The following is a 24,167-nucleotide window of genomic DNA, read 5'->3' on the forward strand; positions in this document are numbered from 1 at the left end:
TCTGAACACAGGGTCACGGGGGTCTGCTGGAGCCAATCCCAGCCAACACAGGGCACAAGGCAGGAACCAAACCCGGGCAGGGTGCCAACCCACCACAGATATGCCTTTCCACTGATGCATTTTATATGACATGGGATGGGTATTGTATCTGAATGTTTCATGACTGCAAACAAATGGAATGTAAAAAACTTTGTGGGTACAAAGTGCTATGTGATTAGATGACATTAGAGCTCAAAGGGTTGTGATGCCTTGAGCATTTAAATGGCTCTGGAATATCAAAGGTGTAACAATCACTAGGAACACACAAAGTGCATGGTGTTCTGGATAAATGATGTGCAGTGAAGTGTAAAACAAGTGTAAAGGGTGGCTTGTAGGGCATGCAGTAAGGTAAACATCACATGAGTTAGGAGGAATCTGAAATGAGGTGCATTATGGAAAAAAGGAAAAAAAAATATGGTTCAGTTTCTAACAACTGGACCACTGTTGAATAGATTTTTTTCCTTGGAGGTGACCCATTCTTGATTCGACCATGACAACATGCTTGAAAGCCCCACCAGGACAGCTAGTTGTGTTAATCACATCTGGCCTCACTAACACATACAATGTTTAGTCTCAGCAGAAAGTAGAGATAACGGGTTTCCTTCAGTACAGCAGAAACAGAATATCCATCCATCCATCCATCCATTTTCCAACCCGCTGAATCCGAACCCAGGGTCACGGGGGTCTGCTGGAGCCAATCCCAGCCAACACAGGGCACAAGGCAGGAACCAATCCCGGGCAGGGTGCCAACCCACCGCAGAGAAACAGAATAAATTATCTATATTAATTACAATTGGTAGGGATTACAGGCATTGAAATCAATTTCTTTGTATGCCAAAACTCCTGGTGACTTTTATCCAGAGCTGGTAGGTGAAAGCTTCCAAGGGTGCTGCAGTTGTTTATAGACTCTCCCCCTCCTCCTCCTCCATCTCCTCTTCCTTTCATCAAAAAGCACTTTGTACAGTTGCGGCACCAAGATTTCATTAAAGGGTGGGCTTAGATTTGGCACGAGTGGGCCAAATGGTGTTTTTATGACATTAACATATGCATTCATTACAAAAAAACATTTAAACAATTAAAGTTCACGTTTAGTCTGAATGGTTACAGTTAATGCAAATTTAAACCCACTTACAAATGCTGAAGATAAATTGACTGCCTACCTTTTGATGATATGTATAGGACACCTGCCCACAACAAGGTGCCAATGCCCAAGTGACACTCATTATAATTTTGACCACTAGCCTTATACAACAGCAGATTCCAGTTTTGACATTCCTTGTAATTTGTGTATCCCAGTCTCTGAATACATGAGTGAATGTCTACTTTGTTAGATTATGACAAAAATGTCAAAATCACTTCTTTCACTTTTCTCTGTTACAGCCACGCACTGTTATCTCTTGTATCAATCAGCCATAAAGCTGCATGCCTTACTGGATGTAACAGAAGTTGGAAATTTTAAGACCAACTAAGTTGGTAGCTCATGAATATCAGACAAATTTGTGACCAGGCTGATACTTCGACATTTGTCGACTGGGTGGTTGTAGATTTTCTAGAACAGAAGTTGTAGCAAACCCATCACTAAAGTGAAGACACAGCTAGTGGTGGGCTTAGTACTTGCCATTGGGGAATAGACTCTGTTATGTTTTGCACTTCCATTTTTTTCTCTAATAAAAATTTAAACAGTTCGTTTAATTCTGAGACATCATTCATGTTTCCCTCCACCAAGACCTACCGCAAATAGAGACTTCAGTAAGTTACAAGTTCTTAGCCTTTTTGATTTACCCTCATGAATAGTTTTATAGTCCAACTGTATATTAACTGCCTTATCTGGTTTTACTTCTTTTTGAACAATGAAATATTTTTGCATCAGATGTTTAATTTGCAGATAATTCACGACTGCAACACATTTGATATTATTGAAATATTTATGTGTTTGTCTGAGTATGCCCCATGAGGGGTTGGTTTCCTTATTTTTTATGTTTATTGTTTTTTATGACTTAGAGTAGTGGTGATGCTGTGCAAAAGGTGAAGCCTGAGTGAAAGAGAGTTTAGCTGACATCACCAGAAGCACTCCATTTGAAATGGTTAGAGGAAGTCCTGTCATGCACAAGTGCAGGGGCACTCCTAAACCTCTTGGCACACAGGGGTTGCTTCTGAAGGCCTTTGTAATCCACACTTTGCAGGTGGCAAACTATTGCTTGCCTCTGGCAGATACTACAATGTTAATGTCTAAATTCGGATGGATCATGGTATGATTCCATAACAAAAGACTTAGCGCAGTTGTTAGGATTTGTACTGTGGACAGGTGGAGTACAGTGAAAGTGAGGGAGAACTCAGCTGATGTCACCACGAAGTGGGCCGCTTCCAATGTTAAAGGCAGTCCTTGTATGCACGAGCATAGCAAAATCCTATTGCTCACATCATAAAGGAGCTGCTTCTGAGGGCCTCTGTAATCCAGATGTTTAGGGATTGAGATTGGCCCCTGACAGTTACCACAGTTAAAATATCCAGAATGGAATGGATTGCTCAGCAAAGGATAAATCAAATTAAAGTCAAGGATGTTTTTATATATTATTATTTTCCTGGATTTGAAATGTATTACCCTCATCATTTACCATAAATAGGCTTGTTCTCTATCACCATGTCCTGGTACTGAGTTAAGTGGTTAGAATATGTGAGGAACAGTAGGTATTTTTAATGAGAGATGCAGCACACTTCTTATCATTGCTACAGCACCTCAGCTGAGCTGTCCAGTTTGCACATTCTGCCATGGTCCATACTTTTCTTGTCCAGGTAATCTACTTTCTTCCAACTTTCTAAACATCTTCATGAAAGATTGGCAACTTTAATTTGATCAGGTGTGAGTATGTGTGGGTATTGTACTGGCATGATCGGGTACAACTACCGACAAAACCTCAACTGAAATATGGGATTCATAAATCTTATGGATGGATTTTTAATGAGTTTTGGAAATAGTGTTAAATAAAATATAACATTTTTATATTAACACTTTGCAACTTAGATGTTGGCATGTCAATCATTATTTATTATTATGCTTTTCACGGTGAATACCATCACAGAAATCTTACAAAACTGCTGAGAAAAATATGTAAAGCACAACAAGTGAAAAGTCTCACTGTGTAGACTTGCAAGAAAAATTGCAGATAGGTCAGTAAAACAAAGATAAAGATGCAGTGTCATCTCAAAAGTTGTTCTGACCAAGGATGAAAAAGGGTGCAAAATGCAATAGAGAAGAATAATGATATGAGAGCAAATGAACAATTATTTTTTTAATTCTGTCTGTCCTGTGATGGACCGTTGCCTTGGACAAGATTCTCCAATGTTGTCAGGATAGATATTGGTCCTTTGCAGCCCTGAAATGGATTAAGGGAGTTAGAGACTGTTATGTTTGAAAGTACTCAGTTTCAGGATTTATAACATTATAATATTTCAGCTTCTGTTTTTGCTTTACAAGATGCTTACAACTTGAAATAACATCACGACTCATTTGCTAAAGCTTTATGCATGTACGACAAAATATAATTTAAAATTAAGCGCCCTTACTTCTATCATAACACCTTGTCCTCCAGCTGGCACTATTCAGGACATCTGCATTTGAAACGTTTTGTTGCTTTCACAATTCCCTTGTTGTAAGTGTTTGCCTCAGAGGGATATCCACATTCCTGTTTCAGAAAGCTAAAAGAGGTCTCGAAAGACAAGACATATATCATGGGCTAAGACAACCCAAAAAAAAAAATCACTATTGGAGATGGAAGCAGCTGCAGTGGCTCCTCCTACAAAAAAAAAGTTTACAGCTTTTGGGGAGCCAGAAACTTCCACTCCATGCGAGTCCACCTTTTTAATTCTTTCACCAACCGACTCTCTTTGGGTGCCAAATCTGCCTTCTCCAGACATTCAAGGATACCTAAAACAGTAAACAAGGGATTTTCTTTTTTAAATAGGCACAGCTTTGTTTTACATGTGCTTTATTTTTAAGGAGAAAGGTTTACCCCCAGCTTTTAATGGACTTACTGGAGACATAACAGCATGTCTGTGACAATTATCTTTTAGAGGTAAGATATCTTATAGGTGGATTAAAATCCACCACTAAGCTTATTCTTTGTTTCAAAATACATTCTACATTTGTGGACAAATAATTCACATTCTCTTCTAATTTGCATTTTGGAATATGACATCTACTGAACTAAAGCTTATTTTAAAATATTCCCAGGATTTTTGTTTTAAAACATTTTTAGGCACATTTTCTTTGATTTCTATACTTGTGTGTTAAAATGTTACTGTGGTTATTACTAATACAACTACTACCACTAATAAGAATAATGCATCTGATTAATGTTACTGTCCATATTTTAAAGACACAATGCAAGATTGATTAGCATCATCAACATGGCCTTGCATGGACTTGTTTTTCTTCCTAACATAGGGATGGCATCCTTTCTTTACCCTTTGCATCTATGACAGGCTCCAGCTCTTGACTGAAATACAGAAGTTATTTAAAAGATGAAAATAACAGATGGAGTAATTATTATGAATGGATAATTTATCATTAATACTGTTAAAAAATACATTTTTAGTAGCAGTACCCTGAAATCCATTTTTTATCACGTCAAAACTGCATTATAATCATGATAGTCATGCATCCAATTTTCTGAAAGGCTCATTTAGTTAAAGATAGTATTGAAATATTCTAATAATAATAATAATACATTATTATTATTATTATTATTATTTTTATTATCTTTTCACCCATCTATTTCTCTGAACCCACTAATTCAAATTTGTTGGATATGACTGTTTTTATCTATCCATTTCCTAATCTGCTTAGTCAGGTCAGGGTAATGAGAGGCCAGTGCCTATTATCATTATTATTATTATTATTATTATTTTATAATGAAGATGGATTAAATCTAATAACAAATTGTAAATGTGCTAAACAGTATATTCTTCTGAATATGTCGAACACCCTTTATAGCTGTGCATGTTTTACAGCATGTTGCCAGATGCCGTTTGTCTGTAAGCAGATTGCATTTCTAACAGCAGATAAACCTGTCAGAATGATTTTGAAAAAACATTCTGCTACCTAGCAACTCAAATATATAGCTTAAAGAGCTGTCACACAAGGAGCCCACAAATCATGTTAAAACAGATTTTTTTTGTAAATAAATGCATCCTTCTTGAGTAACTTAACATGACCTCTAAATAGAGTTAATAAAGAAAATTGAAAAAATGAGGAGGTGTACATTATAGCTGAACAAAAAAAGCCTTTCGTTCTAAAAAGAGGAAAAAACGAGAAAATTATATTTTATTTATTATGAAAGTTGTTTTGTGGCCTCTAGTGTTTTTTTTAAACACTTACCATGGTTTGATCTCAGCATTACCTCAAGTAATGTACAGTGCTTAACCCAAATATCTTACTTTCGTGTTACAACTGACAGCCCTAAATATGTATTATAATTAGGGGCTATCCAAGCAAGCTGCCATAGAACACTTATAGATGGAATTTCATTTATTATGGAGTCCTACAGTTTAAACAAAATATAGCCTGAGGTTTGACATTCCACTTCCCCTAATTAAACTGAAGATCTTACATAGCAGACTTAAACAACCTCATCACAGCCAATAAACACGTATTAGAAATAATACATAATGTCACTTATATCAGGTTTTATGCTTTTAAAATTATAAGTGTGCTGTTAAAAAGGTAACCTACTGTACACATTTTATCAGTAGTAAATTATACTGGATATTCTGATGCTCTGTGTGTCAAAACACACATGCAGCATACTTTAATTTAATGACTGAATCGAAATTTAATTAAAGTTACACAGAGTATGTCATTTAAAAAGTCAGGTCACCTAAACCGTGAAAACAAAACCAATTCAACACAAGGGCAGAGTTCTACCGATACAATAAAAGAAGTAAGCCTGAGGATTGGATAGAGTGTGAGGAAAAAGAGGAAAAACTTTATGTCTTGTTTGAGATTTCTATATTTTTATATTCTAGTTATGTGGCACGGTGGCGCAATGGTAGCGCCTTGCAGTAAGGAGATTCAGAACTTGCATTCTGTGTCGTCCCTGTGTGGAGTTTGCATGTTCTCCCTGTGTCTGCATGGATTTCCTTCCACATTTCAAGGATATGCAAGTTAGGTGGACTGGCAATACTAAACTGGCCCTCGTGTGTTTGTGTTTGTGTCTGACCTGCAATGGACTGGTGGCCTGTCCAGAAAAAGTTCCTGCCTTGTGCCCTATGCTAACTGGCACCTCCCACGACCCTGTTCAGGACTAAGTGAGTTAGAATGAAATGAAAATATTCTAGTTATTTATGCTATTATTTATTAATAAGCATACAAGTGGCTAACACTGAAATAGCTGCACTTTAGCAGTAAGTATAGCTTGCCCTGGGGTCTACTATGCTTGTGAGTAATTGTCAGTATTCAAATGCAATTAAGAGAGCACACTCCACAGAAAAAAATAACTAAAAAGAAAAATGACAGAGTTAAGCATCTAATGATATGGAAAATAATACAAATATTTATTAATAAATATAAAACCAACACCAATGGGCTTTTCTGAATTCAAAATATGAGAAGCAATAGGTGAACAATTAATTAAAGGATGGATATTGCTGGGCTCCATTTATGTTCATCAGTTTCAGACTATTTTGTTCACCTGTCAGTTTAAACAAATCTGTGTCTTTATGTGTAATAAGTCTGCATTTAGTGATTTTTAAAGCCTGTAATTGCATTTTACCAGAAAACTTGTCACAGTGATATGCACCTGCATTTAGTGAAGAGCACTAAATAATAATAATAATAAAAAAAACTGAATTAAATTAAATTGTAAAGGGTCAAAGATAAATAAACAATGACATCAATTAAAGGTAAAAATGATTCACTAACAGTGAAACTGATTGGAACAAAAACCTTTGGCCTCAGGGGTCCCCCAGGACAGAACTTGAGAGCCCCTGATCTAGAATGTACTGAATAGTCATTAACGTTGGTTTCCACTAATTTTTACAGACAAACTATTTCTCGAAATTAAAAAAAAATATATATATTTATATTTGGTTGTCTGCTAAATTTTTTCCTGATTCAGGTGGAACAAGAAATGTGAATTCTGAGAGATCTATCTATCTATCTATCTATCTATCTATCTATCTATCTATCTATCTATCTATCTATCTATCTATCTATCTATCTATCTATCTATCACACAAAGCCTGATATACTGAGTGTGTCTAATGATCATGACAGCCCCTTCACTGCAGGAGACAATTACAGGACCAGAACATTAACTTAAGTGGAGAGGAAAGGGCAGAATTTGTCAGTAAACAGGCAGGCAAGGTCAGAACCTGAGAAGATTTATGACTGTCAATCTGAACAAGATAACTGGTGAAAATAACGTAAGGGTTGTGGTAAGCAAAAGTTTGCTTTTCATAGATTATTTTTACATTTTTTCAAGTCAAAAATAGGATGCTAACTGCACAATGCCACCTTTTATAGTTATGGGAAACTAATGTCACTTCCTGCTCGTCACTTGCTGGGAACCACCAACAATATGGACCATAATCATTGACACTGCAGAAAAAATATTTTAATAAAATAATGATATCTTCTTACAAAAAATACAAAAATGAAGTGTTATAATAATAAAAAGTTTATTACAGTCTAGTCCTTGATGATCAGACGGGGTGGCTCCCCTACATGTGGTGTGCATGAAGCCCCACAAAATGCTGTCAAAAACCTCCCAATTCCCTCCTTGCAATTTTATGGTATTGTCCCAGCCTCCCTTACAAACTCTAGGATCAATTTAGTTTCTCCTAGGAATTGGACTTTAAACTCTAATCACAATCATTAAAACCTCCATCCCCAATTTTAAGTCAAGTCTCAGATACTCTTACAAGCTCTGAGGTTGCTTACGCTTCAAAGTGTAGCACTAATCCCTGCTTAAGTTAACCCATTAATATCGTTTAACTCTATTAAGAGGTATATGCCAGCAGCATGAGGTGCAAGACATGAACCAACTTTGAAAAGGGGGGTGGGGGGCATTTCATGCCCACAGTTTAGTCACCAGTTAACTTGAGTAACAAGTCTTTAGAATGCAAGGAGAAAAGCTGGGTACCCAGAGAAAAGGCCCACATAGACACGGGGTGATACCTGCAGACACCAGGTAGGCAGTGACTGGACCATGACTTGAAATGGATTTATGAGGCAACAGTGCCAACTACTACACTACTGGGCTGTCAGAATATAGAAGAAAGCAATCTAAAACAATAAAAATATAAAATAAATCCTCTAAAATGTTTTAAACTTTATCTAATACACCAGTGAATTAATTTTCCTATTACATAACCTCTGTATAGCTTATTGTTAAGGTAGTCATTTATTTATTATTTATAATGTACAACTAATCTAACAGTAAATAGACATCACCTGTATCTTTTATTCACTTCAAATTTAAAATGCATTAGCAGAGTTTGTTAAGCAAGCATCAGCCAAAAACATTACCATTTGAATTAGCTTTCTGTGCCTATTAGATGTGCACTGTAACTTAGTACAGTAATAAAAAGACCTAATGCATTAAGCAATGGCAGCACAATAAAAAGAAAAAGTAGATAATTGCACTCTGTTATCTTTGATAATTATTAAATGTTAATATTGTACTGGGGGCAACTTATTCAATATATTTGTGTAGGAGAAAGTGGGAGTAAACATGTTTTCCCTATTTAATATTAGAATAATTCAACGAGATGCCTAAACGTTTTACTTCGATAAGGGGGTAAAACACGTCAGCAAGAGGCTTTAGTATATAAAATTATCTTCATCTTCTGCACTATAAGATAACAACCAAAGCCAGCAAGAAAAAAATTGAAACAATCAATGTTTCCATGTTTTTTTCAGTTCTATTTATTCCTGTGAAGTAATTCACTCTTTCTGGAATCCATCTGCACTCCATAACAATACAGCAGCAGAGAGTTGATAAAAAGACTACTGTAGCAAAGTACAAATATGGTGCTGTACCAAAAATTTAGTCATTCAGGTGCAGATTGCCTGCAATCTCCACGCCTGCTAACTCAAATGACAGAATGGACTTCCACCCCATTATGGTGATGTATGCAGGGTTGTAATATAAAGAAAAAAAGAAAAGTACTTTCCCGCTGCAGAAACGATTTTGAATTTGAAATTTCAAATGAGGCGAAACAGGAAACATTCAGCAGCTGTGAAAAGCAATAACCTTACAGCAGTTAGTAAGTGTCAAGAGAACATGGTGCCTGCAAAGAGTAATGAAATTTTTAAATCAAGTCACATGGACAAATGCTGCCAGACCACTTGGGCCAGTAAATTCAGACAATACATTTAAAGGTGCTCTAAATTGAAAATAGATTGAATTGTTTTTTTCCAGTTGTTTGTTGAAAATACATAACAGTGCTTTCCTAATGATCAAGATGACCTTGCTTGTGTTCATAAAAGAGCAATGATCTCCTTAGACTGGACTGGGTGACCATTTTAAAATTACAAAATTTTCAGACATAAAACTCCTTACATTCTCAATGTGCTAAGCATGTTTTCCATCTTTGCTGGTAATTGCTGTTGATACTTGTGTTAAGCCACATTTAACTAAAAGACACACCTGTGTAAAGAAAACTGAAATTTCACTATAATGCTGTAAATATAAAATTAAGCAGTTTGGATGCAGTCACATCTCTCTACATATACACTCAACATTACACAAAAGTGTATTAAAAGACAATGAAAAAAAACTAATTGTATTTTGTGGCCTTTCACTTTAACAAAATTCTTGCACTGATCAGATCTGTTAACTGCATTCTAAAAGCAGGAGCTGCATCTGAAATTGCAAAGAAGTTAAATAAAGCAGTTTAATTTAAATCAAGCTGCTTGGTAGAAGCGATGAGCAGCAGTGAAGCAAAATAAAGAGAAAGAAAGAGGAAAATTACATTGAAATGAAGTTTCCATAACTTAGCAATGCAGAAGTAACATAGTGACATACTCTAACACACAGCTTAGAGTACAACCAAAGAGAGGTCATGTTGTCCCAAGCTCTCGTGAGGCCATATTTGTAAGTCTTTGTGTCATCTTAGTCTCCAAATTAGAGAAAAGGCATAATAGTGCTCTGTGAAAGTCTAGAGAAGAGCTCTGGAACTAAGAAGAATGTGCTGCGAAGAAAGACTAAAGCTGATGAATTTTTTTAATTTCAGCAAATGGAGATTAAGAGGTGACATGGTAATGTTTTTATAATTAGGAATGGAATTAGTGGAGTTGATGGCAGATGTCACATAATAATTAGTTTTTCAACAAGAACATGTAGGGAACCAAGGCAAGATGGTTAATAATCAGCTTCAGACAAATAGAACCTTTTTCTGATCCATGGAGCCATAGACACATGGAGTACATTGCTTAGTACTCTCTTAAAAATAAAGGTGACAGAGTGGATCTTCAGAGCGATGCCGTAGGGGGTCCTAAAAGACCATCTACATGAAAGTTTCAGAAAGAACCTTTATTTATTTAGATCTATAACAGGCTTCATATAATAAATACCCATGAACAGATGGTAATAGATTTGTGAACTACTAATGGGTTGTGACTTTAAAAGGACTGTTACTGCTTACAATAAAACAGGTTCAGTTTGGGTTTTGTTAATCTGTCAGTATCCTGTTAGGTAGCCTACCATACATTAAAGATTTCAGGTTTTTTTCTACATATTAGAAGTTTTTGAAAGCACAAAGAACCAACTTTACATGTAAAGAAACCTTCCAAGAAAGAAATTGCGCTTTGTTAAGCAGTAGAGCTATGAGGAACCAAACAACCCTGTAAATAACAATACAATGCCATTAAAAAACGATAGTTTTTAAGAGTGTAGTGTAGAAGACAGTAGTATACTTGGATCTTCTGATTTAGGGTTATTTCTTGATAATAAATGATGAGAGTTTCACTTGCACTCCTCTCACTAGTTTCTTGCCAAACTCTTTTCGTCTGTTTCTCGAAAGATGTTGAGAAAAGAGAATCTTTCACCTGTGAAAAATTACCAGCATTTAATTAGCTCTCATGGTGTTAATGTATTTCTTAAAGGTTTATTTATGCCAGTATTTGCCCTGTTTATTCACTTAAAGTGTTAATTTAACATTTAAATATTAAATTTACAAATTAACAACAATTGCATAAATAATTTAAATTGAATTTTATGAAATATTTTCCTACAGCCTGCAAAAGGCTGTAAGGACACTGCATGCTCTGGTAACTGAGGGCTCACTTTGGAAGTTCCAATCTGTAGTACATCTCCAATAAAAAAAGAACAATGTCAGGGTGCACTGTTGTCTTGTGTGACTATTAGTTGATCGCTGGAGTGTGAATATGATGTTTTTAAACCATACTTTTCATTATTACCTCCTTACTTACTCTGTAAATATATTTCCAATACTTCTTCATATTTCATTTGGTTGTGTGGTGTGTCATTTTCTCTGTTGAAGAATATTTGCTTTTGTTGTCTTTTTTTTCGAAGAACACTGCATGTGGATCAACAGCAATTTTCCATCTACCCTCTACTGACATGATGAAGACCATATAAGTTTGACCATTTGAAAGTTTCTCACCACCTCCTGAGGAGGATCTGATAATACACTGATCCTCCCATATGTCCACGAGTGTCACTTACTTGGAGAAAGCCAGTAAGCTCCTCTCATTGGTGTAAGTCCCTTCTCACCATTGTAAGACTTCCAGGAAATTGACCCCTAATCTTAATGATATTTTACAAATGTTAACAAATAAGCATTGACAACTGACATCAAGGTGAATACTGTTGACATCAACATTATGTTTGTGTTCTTATGCATTGATATACAGTATAGTAGTGTACCAAAACTGTGCACCACTGTAGCTTTATATATCATGTGCATCCTTCTACTTTTAGAATGTTAAAATTTTCAATCGATTTTGATAGAATTGTATAAGACCTATAGAATCATCTAGAATTCTGCTTTGTTCAGTTTCAGGACTTTAAAAAATGATCATCAGAGTCTTTAATAATATTCTGAAACAGCAAAAATGGTACTGAGCAACTGGTTAATAAACAACCATGAGAATGGTATTAAATGGTCGAGGAGATAAAGTATGTATGTGACAAGAATTAATGCTATTGTCTAATTACGAAATCAGTGAGTGAAGTCTAAAAAAGGACTGTCAAAAAGTATAAATCAAAGGATGAACTGTCATTAGAACCAAGATGCATAAACCACAAACTAGCCAAGAAATGGAATTCTATGAGACGGTAACCAAAACGTTTTAAACATTACGAGCACAAGAGGTGTAAATCTGTAATCTTGGACACAGTACAGAGTGACGAGTGGTTGTATAAAGAAGAGTGCCATGGTGTGGTGCAGTCATGAATTTGTTAATCTTAACTTTTCCTGGATATTACAATTTTTTATATTCATTAGTTTCTATGGTTAACAAGGTTTTAATGTCAGAGAATATGTGGGTTTCATTCTTGAAAGTCGCTTTGTGAAGTTAGAAATTTTACAGTATTTATTTTAATCAATTACCGAGATGCCGTTTTATTGTTTTCATGGCCATTACTAGTTTGCAATTCATTTGCTAAAATGCCAACGGGGACCAGCTAAGGGCATCCCAGAAATCTTGCAAAATAAAGTCATTGGCAGAATGCTGGTTTCATTTACTGTCCAGATTTTTGCATATGGAAGTTTATAGTAGGCTTTTGGCTATGACTTATATTTTGGTTTTGATTTTGAGTTTGCCTAGACCATGTATCTGTCATCAGTGCCTTTGTCCTTATGGTTATGATCTCTGTTTTGTCTGACCGTATTTCATTTCTGTTTTTTATGCCTCGGTATGACCATGTTGTTCACAGACAAAACAGATACATACTGCCTCTTGGTAGCAACCCTAATAACATAATGATGAAGCTACAATATAGCAAGGCAATGCACCCAAAACTAAATGATAAAAATATAAGTATTTATCACAAACTAAATTAGTAGTACAAAACACATTCCTTAAGGTTAGAACTCACAAATGAAAACTTAACAAGGTGTCCCAATAAACAGCAGAATGTTTTTTATTATGTAAAATCCATGAGGTAATATTCTTGTTTTTGTACTATCAAATATATTATTAAACAGGCCAAAATAATACATACAGTATATTCAATTGATTCAAATAAATGTAAACATACATTAGCTAGTTTCTTATATTTCTCCATTTTAGCTTCATTGCAATGGCAATTTATATTTGAAATGCATCCGACCACTTGTTCAATTTCAGACTTTGACTGCTCTGTGTGTGGGGAGTGCCTGTTATTGCATGGAGTGATCCTGTAGCTGAGAAAGTGGATTAGAAAATGAACGTTTAGATGGACAAAAACTTAATAACTGATGTGTTTAATAAATTAGGGCTTGTCTATCAAGCAGATGAACTGATACCAGTGTATTGCAGGTGTGAGAAATGATGCATTCCTGATTTCATGAACATTCGTGGTATACCGGTAGCTTTTCAGCGTAATACTTTAAAGTAATTTAATGAACATTTGCTAAATGTCACTGCAAGGCAGCCTCCGCTCCATTTCCACTATGAATAATGTGCTGCCAAAGAATCAAGGTAGAGAAAAAGTAATAAAAATATAAGCCATGACAAGCTGGAGATAAACTGCATTCTTCACATTTTTAAATATTTGATTAAGGGGAAATGGATATAATTCTTACAACAGCATTACTGATCTAGTGTGGCAAACTCATTTATTTTAAGGTCAGCTTTACAGCTCTAACTACAGGGTATATTTTTCCAACATACAGTATGTAACAGAAGAATGCATGGCATTTAATCACATTTAGAAATATTCAAAAAGAGATCAGTTTGTGACTTTCAGAGTTCATAGGCTGTTACCATAAAAACAAAAACATTGTTTGGCGTATGGAACAGTAATATGACAACTAGAGCACAATTAATCTTGAGTTTGTACATTTAATCTTTCATTAGGAAGCTGGGGAGTACACAATCAATGCTTCTTAATGAAAGGTGCAGAAATGATCATTTCTCACAAACGGTAACATTCCAGAGCTTTGCTGCTGAACACCTAGATATGATGTTAGCACATGTCAGTATTTGATAATCTACACAAGAATCTGCTTGCCCTTCTTAAAATACCTTTAATTTCTGAGAGTGACATTTTTTGTTTTATTTAAGGTGTTTTCTGTAAAACAAAATTTGTAAACATAATACTCAAATTCTTGAATAATTATTTTAATACACATTTTGGAAAAGCTATATTTTTCTCTTTCATTGAATGCATTATATACAATTCTTGAATGCAATACACATACAGGAATAGTAGCAGTGATACAAACCATGAATGCTCCACATCTACTTTCTCAAAAATAAAAAAAACAAACAACTGGTGCTTATCATATTGCACTGTGTGGTGGATTGCCGGCTTATTTCTCTGGCCCTCACCCCCAGGCCGCCAGGAGGAGCTCTCCCAGCAGCGTGGACATGCCCCGAGTTCCATCAGGGCCTCATGGACTATGTAGTTTTTATACACAGCCCTGCTGGATACCTTGGGGGCCACCAGGCGTCGCTGTAGGGGGGCTCGTAGGCTCGCATGTGCCCTATAACCCGGGAGTACGTCACGGTCACGTGACAGGAAGAAACGACGTGCTCCCGGGTTGAAGAAAAGGACTGTTTACCCTGACCCGGAAGGGAAAAGGAACTGTGGCCTGTTGAACGGGAACACCTCCGGGTCAGGGTGTATAAAAGGACTCTGGGAAGCCCAGTACACTAAGCTGAGCTGGGAGGTAGGGTGGAAAAGTGTCTGGGCGAGGAGGATTGGTTAGTGAGAGAATTATTGTGTTTATGAGTGTGGTGTGGAGAGTGCTTTATGCACGGTATTCTTATAAAATAAAGAATATTTATACTTTTACCTGGTGTTCAGAGTGGTACCTGAGGGTTCAAGAGGTGGACAAAGCCTCTATCTGTCACAACTGTAACACTTAAAGTTACTAACATGACATTTCAGCTAGTCATGCAAATAAGGGCTTCACACTCAGTACGCTTACGTGCATGCATCATGTCTGCCACACGTTCCCAGCACATCATCAGAAAGTAACACGAGTTGCACATGCACCAAAAATATGGGTGGCGTGTATGTTCAAGGTTTGGTACGTGACGTCAGCATTGTTGTTTACTATCAACATGTGAAGGCAATCCACACTGCAGCTCCAACAAGATCAATCAGCGTGCTTCAATGTTTGATGAATAGTTCGATGCGGTGATGCAAATCATCAAACTTGAATGCTGAATGTGCTTTTCTTTGTCTATTTCTTGCATAGGCAATACAAGTGTTGCATATTCCACACCATAATGATGTGATACATTTAAAGGTCTCATATACTAACTGCATGGACCTTCGGAACAGCCTCAGAATTTCATTTTTAACATCTTTGTCCCTCAACTCACAACACAGTGAAACTGGACATTGTTTTCTCATAGTGATGATATCTCGCAATGCAACCTGGTGGAATCCAGATTTACTTAAAGTATGTGTGCAAGTATAGTCAGTACACTACACTACGTGTAGCAGTAACGTCCTCAAGTGCACACATTGCGTAGCATTAAGTATATCCCCGGCCTAAGGCTGTATTCTGTACACATGACAATACTACTACTACTACTACTGGTGCTAGCACTACTATGATTAAACATACCTGTTAACTTTGTAAAGTTATCTACTGTCACTTAATCTCACTAAGACAAATTGCAGGATTGGAGACTGGGCAAACTGTTTAATTCCCTTGGTGATAGTTTTGCACAGAAATGTCTATTTCTGTATTAGATCTCACTAGAAATGTTTACTACATCCACATGGTCAACAACAATAATACAGAATATTCCATCTTGTTTCCTTCTTTCCAACAAATATATTCAAAATTTGAAAAATGAAATTCAATATTGTAGTAAAAAAGTTAGCACCCAAGCTAATGACCAAGTGGAGTGAAAACTGTTGGGGTCCATTCACACTGGAGCGTTGTAAATTTCTATTGTCTGTTTAGTGTTTCTCAAGCTTTTTAAAAGCTTTTTGCAAGCATTTTTTAAACATTTTTTCAGGAGCTATCCAGGTGTTTTTTGAGTCTTTTTCAAGACTTTCCAGCATTTTTAAAGAAGCTTTTTCAGAGAGAATATGACATCATTTGCATTTTGTAGGTTCTGAAATGTTGTCATGTTGTGAGGTTACTGGTATGTTTCTTTTATTTCTTCTGTGACTTTAGTGCTTTTAATTCTGGCAATTACAGTGTGGAAGAGCAGGTGTCATCGGTGTTGTGAGTGCACATATTGGGTACACCCGGTTTTGCATCAAAGGGAGTCGAGAGGACAGTTCTAGACTCTTTATGAAAGTGGGCAGCATCTTCAAAAATTCCAGGATTACGCATGGGTGACATAAGTGTATAAGTAGTGATATGCTTTATTTTGCAAAAAAAAAGCCTGCTGCTGTTAGTGCAGAATCATCTGGTCATCTGGTAACAGCTAGTGAGGATCGGAGTTATTGTGCATAGCGGTAATCAACTCAAAGAATTAAACATACATTGTATTCATATAATTTTAATCCTGCATGTGCTGAAATTTAAATTTAATCTCCCCAGTTTAAGGTTATTGGGAGCCAATGATTATCACAGCAGCACTGGGTGTAAAGCAAGAAACACACGTCAGCATTTTGCAGGGCTCAGTCGCACGGCTAAGCAGAATAAATGGGCTGTGTGCATTCTGGTAACAGACACATATTAGTAAAGTATCTGTTCAGTTTGAATACAGTTATTTATTAGAGGTATTTTTAAATGGTATGGTCTGGTGGTGCAGTGGCCACTGTTCACCTAGGGGCTTGATTTCGTGATAGATGATTTTTACTTCATGAAGGATTTAACATATTTTCTTAATTGAGAAGTATCACATACACATTTTAAGCTTTTAGTTTTAAAGCAGGTAATGATAATCAGTTCGAATGCTCAATAATACTGATCAATCCAAAAATGCATGGGCACGCTGTGAGGAAGAGATCTGCACTACCACTCTGCCTATTTGTTAAAACATCTGTACTGTACTAAACTTTAACCTGATTAAAACTAAATGTATGCCTATATATTGTGTTGAATTCTTGCTGCTTGATTGTAAGCTGCATACTTTATAATCTGTCCCTCAACAGTTGTCACTAGAAGGCTGATGCAGTTTTCGGTTTCATTGAGCTTCTTCATTCAGGAAGTGGCCTTGACTTCCAGGAAAAATGCTTACAAAATGCTCTTTTATTTTCTTTTAGCAGCGTTTTATGAACAATACTACTGATTTGAATTGAAGTCGCGTGTGGCTAAAAAGCTCAAAAACTGTTGCATGCAGGGTTTTTTTAAACCACTCACTGCTAAAACACTTAAGCGTGAATTGTGTCATTAGAAACAATGGCAAGTGACTTTTCAAACGGTTTGGAAGCATATAACCACTAGGGGGCATTAGAGCACACTAAACCCCAAACACAACTGCACAAATATAAGTCCCGGGATAATAAAAAAGTTTATTTTTACCAATACCTTACACAAAAGTTCCAAAAGTGGCATAAACACAATACAATCCTTCTCTTTCTTCTCCTCTACACCTCCTAGGCAAGCTTTGTCCATCCTCCACACTCAACTCCAAACAGTCTGGATGAGATTGAGTGGCTTCTTTTATCTTGGACCTGGAAGTACTTCAAGTGCTAGGCCATATCCCAATGGAAGCACTTCTGGTTCAACCGCAAGTACCAAAAAGTAGGGAGCATAACTCCCTTCAGCATCCCCTGGCAGCACATTTGGACCCATGCAGGGCTGCCTTACTGGGCTACAGTTCCTAGCATTCCCCGCCGGTATCTGAATAGGTACAGAAGCCCAGGGATGTTGAATCTAACATGTCAGGGAGCATACAGCTTTGAAATGAAATGGAGACTCTCCCCCCCCCCCCCCCCCATCCCCCCATCTTTCTATTATATTGGCCTCCTGGCCAATATAGGGAATGGGACCAATCCTGGCAGGGATGACAGCCTATGTGTGCTGTGCTTCATAGAGCATTAAAACGCTACAAAAATACTTAGGTGTAAATGGGCCCTTAGGGTAGCCACAAATATTAGTACTGATGGAATAATATAAAATGATGTTATATTATTAAGACAGTGCAACACTAGAATTACAGTTCCTATAATAGAATTAAATTAGTTACATTTTCAGAAAAAATAAACAAAACATGAACACACACACAACATTACATAAACAATAGCAATAAGGGTAATAATGGATATGAGCTACTAGCATATATAGCATTGTTTTTTGTGAATAGGTAATAGAAAATGTTGCTAACTAATAATGGATCTGTTTTTTTAAATAAATTGGTTATTATATGGAATTTATATTTTAATTAAAAAAGAATAATGTAAAAAACGCTGGACAGTTCCTTGTATAAATGGAAAATAACAGCAAACTGTAACTCTCTTCATTTTTCCAGCTATTCATTTTCAGATCTTCTGTCTCATTGCGAAGACAAACAAAGTCTATCTTAGCAATTTAGTGCAGTAGTCTGTCATTACAGAACAAGCTGACCTCCACCCAGACTTACTCACCCTTGACCCTCAAGATAAATAAAAGCCACTAATTAACCAGAGTGAAAGCAAGGATACACAATCTAAATGACTAATATACAGCACTTCAATTATTATCTTGTTTTTTAAGTACCTATTATTTTTACAGCCACAGGAAAAAAATAGTAATATAAAACAACAATAATAAGTTTTTGTAAAATGACAAATTCATAACAGTCTTCTGGCAGGCAAGGCTTTTAGAGATAATCTGATTTTCATGTTGTTTGTTTGTTTCCCTTGCAAGATAGTAGCAAAAAACATTCATTCATTTAAGTGACATTAGGAAGTAGGAGTTGCAAAATGGTACAAGCCACAAATTCATACTTTAAGTCTGAATTTACATGCAGGCAAAAACATGTCTTTTTTTCAGTGCTTTAGGGGCTTTGTCATGAATGAGCAAACTTTTTTGAGAGTGCCAAAATTGTACATGTTTTAACTCTGACGTGCTATATTGTCAGTGTTGACATACAGAAATCAGAAGGCATGACTTTTTTGTAAGGCTCATATGCCCCTAAGGAAGAACATTTTAGTTTTAAAAGAACTTAACTATCATGAATTTGTATGCTTCAAGCCTGCTATAGAATTTCCCAAAATGTGCCTCAGACTACAGTTTCCAGTAAATCAAAAAGTGTTTTAAAAAGAATAAACACTACAAATACTGAATGTACAAATAAAATACACATAGACAGGAAAACAAACTGCATTCATACACCCATAAAGTTCAAACATAATAATAATAATAAAAATAATAATGTGTCAGAGGATGATTATTATTGCATATTTGGCTGACAGTTTTCTCCAAAAAAACCTACAGCATTTGAGATACAATTTAATAAATTTCTTTTTTGTTTTTCAAAATGAAGCACAAGCAGATGAAGTAACTTGCTCATGGTCACACATTATTAGTAGCAATACAGTGTCATACTGAATGATGGGACTGAACAGTAGACAAACATAAGTATGAATAACAAATACCTTGTCATTCTGACTACTAAAAATATTAAGCATTTGTAATAACCAAGTTTATACTGTAGATTCGGCACAAAATAAATATTTCTACAGTGTTTGAAATCTAATGTAAATATATGTGCACTAAGGTTTCTAACACCAGTAAACATTCTATTTGCTTCACTAAGCTAAAAGCAAGGCAGGGCTTTATTTGATCTCAGGAGTTCTTGAATTTTTGTGGATATTGACTGAAGAAGGTTCATCGACACTGACCCATGTTGACTACAGCTTCCAATGTGTTTCATAATATTTGCAAATTAACTAAGGTATTGTGGAGAATCTCTGCTTCAAGCAGCTTTTTCCCCTGTTACTCAATTCAATGGAGACCTGGTAACTTTGAAGGCCACATCTTAAGCTAAATTCACCAAAATATCCCTGAAACTATTTTAGAGATTTCATTCTCTAATAGCATGAAGTATTAAGACAAGGTAAGCTGGTAAAATGAAGAGTGGAAACTGATCAGCAATAACAATCACATGTCATGTAGCATTCAAACATTCCTCTACTTAGTGTGAGGAGAAAGTAATTATTTTTCTGAACCTTGAGTTATCTGCCCAGGTTTCTGCCCAGGCTCACATCTCCATCTCTTTTATTATGACTTGTATGTTGTTGCCTGCAGTTGCTGCTCAGTTCCCCAAACCCAACACAGACAGATGAAGGACACAAGTTCAGCAATACACATTCCAATTTCATTGGAAACGCTTCCCAATTTGTTCCACATTAATGCATCACAGTTACACAAGCACAAATAAGCAGTCTTTTCTTCTCTCTCTCTGTCTTATTCATCATTCTCTACTCCTCCTCCAGCAAATGTTGCCTACCTCCTCCTGACTCTGGTTTAATGGCTAACCAAGGAGCACTTCCAGTGGCCCTTTAGCATGATCTGGAAATACTTCCGGATGAGCAGGAGCCCAATGTACTAGAGCTCTGCAGCACCCCCTGGTGGCACCGACAGAACCCAACAGGGCTGCACCAAACTCCAACTCCCATGTTGCCCTGGGGATGTCCTAGGCACCACTACAACCTGGAGGGTTGCCATCTGGCACTCCAGGGGAAATAATGCCCTGTATGTGTTTTCTCCCTGGACCTTTCATTTTGAAGGGGTCCCATTCAGGCAAATGTCCTGCCACAAAGTGCAATACAGGAGTTACTATAACCCAGCAGCTCTATTTTCCCAAACAGGTATGTTCAGGACTTCTACTACTCCCATTGCAGTTTTTCTGTCTTTGCCCTGGAAGGTTTTGGTGAAGCTTTCAGCTACACTGCACCTTCCTTGTGCCACCCTTGACCCTACCAACCTCATGCCAGCTATCTACCTCCTCACACTTGCATATTTTCAAGTCGTGCAATGAGTTTTTGGATTTTAAAGAGGCTTCAAAAACCATAAAGCTGCTGGTTCAGAGTCCACCTGACAGATTGTATAACTGAGCAAGTGTTACTATTCTAACAAAAGTATGCAATATACTATTGAGATATTATTTGTTTTCAATATGTGACAGGTTTTTAAAAAATATATTTAAACACAGTATACAGTATATGTATAGTACAGTATATGTAATATGTATATTTTAAAATGAATGTGCTCTGCAAGTGTTCATACTAGGGGTCTGGAAGTAAGGACGGGACAACAGGGGGCATTCCATAATTTAATGGGAGTCCCCCCATCTGCCCCTTACACATTTTATGACAACAGTATGCATTATCATGGCAAGGTTTCACTGAGGTTGACTGCCCTTTAAAACTTGAGCTGCAACTCAAAGTCCCTTTAGGTCTATTGTCCTGCAAACTTGGACTAAGGAGATGAGTTGGACAACATATCATCTGGCAGGGGAAAGAAAGGTCAAAGCGGAAAGAGAGAAGATAAGCTAGGGAGTAGAAGGTGAAAGAGAGTACTGTGTTGTTGTCATGATTAGGAGTGATGAACATAGTGAAAAGGGGCTGAGTGCCTCCAAAATAAGCCACAAAAGCAGGTTTGCACCTTTACCAGCCTGGCCAGAAAAGACTCACCCCAGGGCAGCCTGACCTCCCAACTTTGCAGGCAGACCTCGGGCAAGTTCAGGACCCAAGAATTGGGGGCAAGTTTTAAAAATTCAAGTATCTTTAAATGTCCCAAAAACATATCAAAAAGCCTCTAAGGTGAACATAAAGAAATTAAAACCCTTTGGCTTGAGAAACAAGTCCACAAAGAATCTTTTTAAAAGAAGAATTTATTTATATAAACAAAAGGCAAAATAAGGAAAAAGGACTTGTCTGAAAAAGCACTCCAACAAGTCAGTGATATGAAATCCTAACCTGAAACCACAAAACAGAAGCAATATTCTAGGATCTGAAAAATCAATACTTATAGAACTCCCCTGACTTTAATGAAGCACTGAAGGATCCGCTGTCAGCTTCAGAATATGAAGGTTGAGGGTGGTCCTTTAGCAGTGACATCAGGATGGCTCCATCTTTTGGAGTTCCACCCACAAAGCACAAGTATACAGAACATAAAAATGTAAAACAGAAATAATAAATAAGCAGAACAATATTAAGAAAAAATATATAATTACAATAGACACATGAAATATAATACTTTCAAATAAACAATAAATAAATAAATAACACAAAAAAGGAAAATAAAAATAAGCCCAAGGATAAAACCCTGGCTGTAACATGACAGTTATGGTACTTTGTTTTATGCAAGGGGGTGAGCAAAACAAAACTGGACACAAAGGGGTCTTTGGTTTCAAACCTTCTGTACACATTTCCCCTCAATTAGAGTTTCCTTGACTTGTATGAATGACTAAATCCTATTTGTCACATTTCAGTCATGGTTTCACCCCTGGCTGTGGTTCAAAGTCTTTTTTTGTGTCTTTTTTGTGCCATTTTATTTATGTTAATGTTGCTTTTGTTGGGTACTTGTTTTATTCTTGATCTTGTATATATGCTGCCTCAGCTATGTTTCATGTGTTGTGTAGGTGGTCCCAAAGAGGTGGGGCCACCTGCCAATCACTGCTAGAAATTGCCCTCTGTAAATCTGGAGGGTCTTCCATAGTTTCTGGTGGTTCATTTTGAAAGAACGAGGAAGTTTTGGTGTTTTGTGTTTTTGCGGTGCCTTGTGTTTATCATGATTTATTGTGACTTTCTACTCTGTTTTTTGACTTTGCATTGGGATTCTTTTATTGGACTTTGTTTGCTTGGATTACCTTGCATTTTTAGGTAACTCCATTTTGCCATGTTTGGAGTGTCACTATTTTAGAGTATTTTTTGAGAAGAATTAAACCCTTTTTTAATGAAGTTTCCATGTTTGCCTGTTTATGTAGCCAGGGTTTGGTTGTTATTGAAAGTGCATTTGCACCTTCTTGAGATATACATGCTTTGGAACTCCTAGTATTAACATTATTAAAATCTTAGAATGCTTAAATATGGGGATTTCCTGGGTTCTACATATGAAACAGGGTTATGTCAAACTGTCATCAGCAACTGCCTTATGACTGATAGTAGTCAGCATAAATAGCCAGTTTTTACATATCTGCCATACCCTAGAACCGGGGTACTCAATAGGCGGACTCCGGTCCGCATCCGGACCCAAATACGGTTAAATCTGGACCGACGCCAAAATAAACATGCAAATTTAATCATAATCCAAATGAGTTCTCAATGAAGTGCGCAATTGTGATTCCGCGCGATATATCTTTGAGGTTTCTACTCGGTTTGGTTGCTTCATCTATGTCCAATCACAGCAGCTGTAACAGTATCGTCATAGCAACGTTCCCACTACTCCCCACCTCCCCCCCAATACTCGCTCGCTCGCTCATTCACGGCAGCCAGATTTATGTACCCGTCACGTGCTCTGGGTCAGGCCAGTGAACAGGCAGTCTCATCACTCGCAGGCAGTGCAAATTTCGATAACTGAATTTTTTTTTTGCTGACTGAAAGTGAAGATGGCTGGCTCAAGACAGTACATTGATAAGAAAAGAAAAGTTGATTTTGAAAACCGCGAATTTAAGAGTGAGTGGACAGAAAAATATGCGTTCGTGCTCCCCATGGGAAGCAGAAAACCAATGTGTTTAATCTTCAACGAGACGGTAGCAATAATCAAAAGTGGTAATGTGAAACGCCATTATGAAACCAAGCATGCACATTTCGAACAAAATTACCCTCAGAACTCAGAGGTAAGGACCATAAAAATAAACCAGCTGAAATCATCATATGAAGCTACAAGCAGTGTAATAGTTAGATCAGCCACACAACAGGAGCGGGCAACAGAAGCCTCACTAAGAGTAGCATGGGTCCTGGGAAAAAAACAAGAAACCCTTCTCTGATGCTGAAGTAGTCAAAGAGTGTATGAGTGAAGTGGTGACTGCTCTGTTTGAAGGGACTCAAAAGGATGAAATAATCCAGAAAATAAACCAAATACCCTGTTCTGATTCCACTGCTGCAAGACGA

The 24,167-nt window shown here is 36.8% G+C and overlaps 1 protein-coding gene across 1 annotated transcript in view; it reads left to right on the plus strand.

Annotated features, from left to right (window-relative positions):
- Positions 1–3,874: 3,874 nt before the first annotated feature.
- Positions 3,875–24,167, plus strand: part of col7a1l (collagen type VII alpha 1-like) — a 548,766-nt gene continuing 528,473 nt past the window's right edge. Inside the window, exon 1 of the mRNA XM_051929632.1 lies at positions 3,875–4,112. The gene's annotated coding sequence lies outside the window, so the exon portion shown is untranslated. The remainder of the gene's footprint in view (positions 4,113–24,167) is intronic.

This window comes from Erpetoichthys calabaricus, chromosome 1 (genome assembly GCF_900747795.2).
Source record: "Erpetoichthys calabaricus chromosome 1, fErpCal1.3, whole genome shotgun sequence".
Lineage (NCBI taxonomy): Eukaryota > Metazoa > Chordata > Cladistia > Polypteriformes > Polypteridae > Erpetoichthys > Erpetoichthys calabaricus.